Source organism: Natator depressus, chromosome 28 (genome assembly GCF_965152275.1).
Source record: "Natator depressus isolate rNatDep1 chromosome 28, rNatDep2.hap1, whole genome shotgun sequence".
In the NCBI taxonomy this organism is placed as follows: Eukaryota; Metazoa; Chordata; order Testudines; family Cheloniidae; genus Natator; species Natator depressus.
Window position 1 is genome coordinate 8,488,848 of NC_134261.1, and position 5,000 is coordinate 8,493,847.

The 5,000-nt window shown below is 66.1% G+C and overlaps 1 non-coding gene across 1 annotated transcript; it reads left to right on the plus strand.

Moving 5' to 3' along the window:
* The first annotated feature begins 2,263 nt into the window (after nt 1-2,263).
* LOC141980098 (5S ribosomal RNA) lies at nt 2,264-2,382 on the plus strand. The gene has a single exon (XR_012637473.1). It is a non-coding gene; the product is annotated as a 5S ribosomal RNA (ribosomal RNA).
* The last annotated feature ends 2,618 nt before the right edge of the window (nt 2,383-5,000 follow it).

Here is a 5,000-nt window from a genome sequence, read left to right on the forward strand (position 1 = left end):
GGGCGGAGATCTCGGCCGGCTGGCCCCACGGCGCGGAGGGCCGGGCACGCGCCCGGGCCCCCCCCCAAAGGAGGAAAGTCCCAATCGGCCCCAGGATCCGGGGACGCGAAGAGGAAGAGGGACCCGATCCGCCTGAACGCCAGACGCCCCCTGCGGTCGGGGGCGCCGGCCCGCGAAGGACCCTTCCCGTCGCGAACGTGAGCGCCACATCGATCGGAAGGCGAGAGAGGAGCGGGCCCCCCCTCCCTCCGGGGGGCGCCGACAGTCGGAGTTCGCATCCCGGCCACCGGGCCTGCACCGGGGGTGCGAGGGGACGACGGGGTCCCCGGAGGAAAAGAGCCGGAAAAGGGGGGGCTCGGGGGGGCCGGGGGCCGCCCCACCTGCCAACGTGCCCCTGTCCCCCCTCACAAGATCGGGTACAACGCGCAGATTGGTCCCCGAGGCTCATCTCTGGTTCTCACAGGTTCCGAAAAACCTGTTCTCAGAAATCTCCTCGCACCCGTCAAAATGAACTAGTCGAAAAATCCAACCGCCAATTTAGGGGGACCAATCTGAAATCCTATCCGACCTCCTGGTTCTCTCGGTCGGCCGAGGGCACTTTTGGCGACCCCATCCGGACTTCCGTGAGACTGCCGGCCATCAGGTCAACCCGTCACTTTGAATGGGGTTGACCTGATGGCCGAGCAGGGACTTAGACATTTTTTCAGCCTTTTCCTCGGGGTTGACCTGGTGTCCCGGGGGGACTTAGACATTTTTTTCAGCCTTTTCCTCCGGGTTGACCTGGTGTCCCGGGGGGACTTAGACATTTTTTCAGCCTTTTCCTCCGGGTTGACCTGGTGTCCCGGGGGGACTTAGACTTTTTTTCAGCCTTTTCCTCCGGGTTGACCTGGTGTCCCGGGGGGACTTAGACTTTTTTTCAGCCTTTTCCTCCGGGTTGACCTGGTGTCCCGGGGGGACTTAGACATTTTTTTCAGCCTTTTCCTCCGGGTTGACCTGGTGTCCCGGGGGGACTTAGACTTTTTTTCAGCCTTTTCCTCCGGGTTGACCTGGTGTCCCGGGGGGACTTAGACTTTTTTTCAGCCTTTTCCTCCGGGTTGACCTGGTGTCCCGGGGGGACTTAGACTTTTTTTCAGCCTTTTCCTCCGGGTTGACCTGGTGTCCCGGGGGGACTTAGACTTTTTTTCAGCCTTTTCCTCCGGGTTGACCTGGTGTCCCGGGGGGACTTAGACATTTTTTTCAGCCTTTTCCTCCGGGTTGACCTGGTGTCCCGGGGGGACTTAGACTTTTTTTCAGCCTTTTCCTCCGGGTTGACCTGGTGTCCCGGGGGGACTTAGACATTTTTTTCAGCCTTTTCCTCCGGGTTGACCTGGTGTCCCGGGGGGACTTAGACATTTTTTTCAGCCTTTTCCTCCGGGCTGACCTGGTGGCCGAGCGTCTCGCCGTCCGCGGCCGGAGCTAGAGATGCCCCCCCCCCCAGGCCAGCCTGCGAAGCCGCGGCCAGGATCGGGCCCCTGGAAGTCTGACTAAAAATTTTCACCGACCCCAAAAACGGTTAGGGGGGGCCTCATAAAGCCTCCGGAGCGAAAAAAAAAAAAACGGAAAAAAGGATCGGGCCCACCCGAGGCAGGGGAGTCAGTAAGGGAAAGGGGACGAGGCGGCCCGGAGCCGGGTGCCCGGAGCCGGGTGCCGGCGGCCAGGATCGGGCCCCTGGAAGTCTGAAAAATTTTTTTCACCGACCCCCAAAGTGGTATTGGGGGGGGCTCATAAAGCCTCCGGAGCGAAAAAAAAAAAAAACGGAAAAAAGGATCGGGCCCACCCGAGGCAGGGGAGTCAGTAAGGGAAAGGGGACGAGGCGGCCCGGAGCCGGGTGCCCGGAGCCGGGTGCCCGCGGCCAGGATCGGGCCCCTGGAAGTCTGAAAAAAATTTTTTCACCGACCCCCAAAGTGGTGTTGGGGGGGGCTCACGAAGCCTCCGGAGCGGAAAAAAAAAAACGGAAAAAAGGATCGGGCCCACCCGAGGCAGCGGAGTCAGTAAGGGAAAGGGGACGAGGCGGCCCGGAGCCGGGTGCCCGGAGCCGGGTGCCCGCGGCCAGGATCGGGCCCCTGGAAGTCTGAAAAAAAAATTTTCACCGACCCCCAAAGGGGTGTTGGGGGGGGGCTCATGAAGCCTCCGGAGCGAAAAAAAAAAACGGAAAAAAGGATCGGGCCCACCCGAGGCAGGGGAGTCAGTAAGGGAAAGGGGACGAGGCGGACCGGAGCCGAGTGCCTACGGCCATACCGGACGGAAGGCCCCCGATCCCGTCCGATCTCGGAAGGTAAACCGTCCCGGGCCTGGCTAGTACTTGGATGGGTGACCGCCTGGGAATCCCAGGTGCCGTAGGCAGCTTTTCCCGCTGCGAGCCAGCTCTCTCCTTTTCTGGGGAACAAGGGCAGGGTCGCCCTGCCAGGGGCCCTGGGGCTGAAGTCCCTGCCGGCCACCAGGTCAACCCGGAGCCTGCCCCTCTGCGGCCAGCAGGTCAACCCCATACCGGCAGGGGGTTGACCTGGTGGCCGGGAAGCAGAGCGGCCAGCAGGTCAACCCCATACATTCAGCGGGTTGACCTGGTGGACGGGAAGGAAAGCGGCCAGCAGGTCAACCCCATACTTTCAGCGGGTTGACCTGGTGGCCGGGAAGGAAAGCGGCCAGCAGGTCAACCCCATACATTCAGCGGGTTGACCTGGTGGCCGGGAAGGAAAGCGGCCAGCAGGTCAACCCCATACATTCAGCGGGTTGACCTGGTGGCCGGGAAGGAAAGCGGCCAGCAGGTCAACCCCATACATTCAGCGGGTTGACCTGGTGGCCGGGAAGGAAAGCGGCCAGCAGGTCAACCCCATACATTCAGCGGGTTGACCTGGTGGCCGGGAAGGAAAGCGGCCAGCAGGTCAACCCCATACATTCAGCGGGTTGACCTGGTGGCCCGAAAGCAAACCGGCCACCAGGTCAACCCGGAGCCTGCCCCCGCGGGCAGGGGCCAAGCGGACCCCCCTCCGCCCGGGCTTGCCCTGCTCCGAGCCGGGGCTTAATCCCCGTCCGGCCACCAGGTCAACCCGGAGCCTGCCCCTCTGCGGCCAGCAGGTCAACCCCATGCCGGCAGCGGGTTGACCTGGTGGCCGGGAAGGAAAGCGGCCACCAGGTCAACCCCATACTTTCAGCGGGTTGACCTGGTGGCCGGGAAGGAAAGCGGCCACCAGGTCAACCCCATACTTTCAGCGGGTTGACCTGGTGGCCGGGAAGGAAAGCGGCCAGCAGGTCAACCCCATACATTCAGCGGGTTGACCTGGTGGCCGGGAAGGAAAGCGGCCAGCAGGTCAACCCCATACATTCAGCGGGTTGACCTGGTGGCCGGGAAGGAAAGCGGCCAGCAGGTCAACCCCATACATTCAGCGGGTTGACCTGGTGGCCGGGAAGGAAAGCGGCCAGCAGGTCAACCCCATACATTCAGCGGGTTGACCTGGTGGCCGGGAAGGAAAGCGGCCAGCAGGTCAACCCCATACATTCAGCGGGTTGACCTGGTGGCCGGGAAGGAAAGCGGCCAGCAGGTCAACCCCATACATTCAGCGGGTTGACCTGGTGGCCGGGAAGGAAAGCGGCCAGCAGGTCAACCCCATACATTCAGCGGGTTGACCTGGTGGCCGGGAAGAAAAGCGGCCAGCAGGTCAACCCCATACATTCAGCGGGTTGACCTGGTGGCCGGGAAGGAAAGCGGCCAGCAGGTCAACCCCATACATTCAGCGGGTTGACCTGGTGGCCGGGAAGGAAAGCGGCCACCAGGTCAACCCCATACAGGCAGCGGGTTGACCTGGTGGCCCGAAAGCAAACCGGCCACCAGGTCAACCCGGAGCCTGCCCCCGCGGGCAGGGGCCGGCATACCCCCGTCCGTCCGGGGTCGCCCTGCCCCGGGCTCCGGGCTTAAGTCCCGAGCGGCCACCAGGTCAACCCGGAGCCTGCCCCCGCGGGCAGGGGCCGGCGGACCCCCGTCCGTCCGGGGTCGCCCTGCCCCGGGCTCCGGGCTTATTCCCCGTCCGGCCACCAGGTCAACCCGGAGCCTGCCCCCGCGGGCAGGGGCCAGGCGGAGCCCCGTCCGTCCGGGGTCGCCCTGCCCCGGGCTCCGGGCTTAAGTCCCGAGCGGCCACCAGGTCAACCCGGAGCCAGCCCCCGCGGGCAGGGGCCGGCGGAGCCCCGTCCGTCCGGGGTCGCCCTGCCCCGGGCTCCGGGCTTAATTCCCGTCCGGCCACCAGGTCAACCCGGAGCCTGCCCCCGCGGGCAGGGGCCAGGCGGACCCCCGTCTGTCCGGGGTCGCCCTGCCCCGGGCTCCGGGCTTAATTCTCCTCCGGCCACCAGGTCAACCCGGAGCCTGCCCCCGCGGGCAGGGGCCAGGCGGACCCCCGTCCGTCCGGGGTCGCCCTGCCCCGGGCTCCGGGCTTAATTCTCCTCCGGCCACCAGGTCAACCCGGAGCCTGCCCCCGCGGGCAGGGGCCGGCGGAGCCCCGTCCGTCCGGGGTCGCCCTGCCCCGGGCTCCGGGCTTAATTCCCGTCCGGCCACCAGGTCAACCCGGAGCCTGCCCCCGCGGGCAGGGGCCAGGCGGACCCCCGTCTGTCCGGGGTCGCCCTGCCCCGGGCTCCGGGCTTAATTCTCCTCCGGCCACCAGGTCAACCCGGAGCCTGCCCCCGCGGGCAGGGGCCAGGCGGACCCCCGTCCGTCCGGGGTCGCCCTGCCCCGGGCTCCGGGCTTAATTCTCCTCCGGCCACCAGGTCAACCCGGAGCCTGCCCCCGCGGGCAGGGGCCGGCATACCCCCGTCCGTCCGGGGTCGCCCTGCCCCGGGCTCCGGGCTTAATTCCCGTCCGGCCACCAGGTCAACCCGGAGCCTGCCCCCGCGGGCAGGGGCCAGGCGGACCCCCGTCCGTCCGGGGTCGCCCTGCCCCGGGCTCCGGGCTTAATTCTCCTCCGGCCACCAGGTCA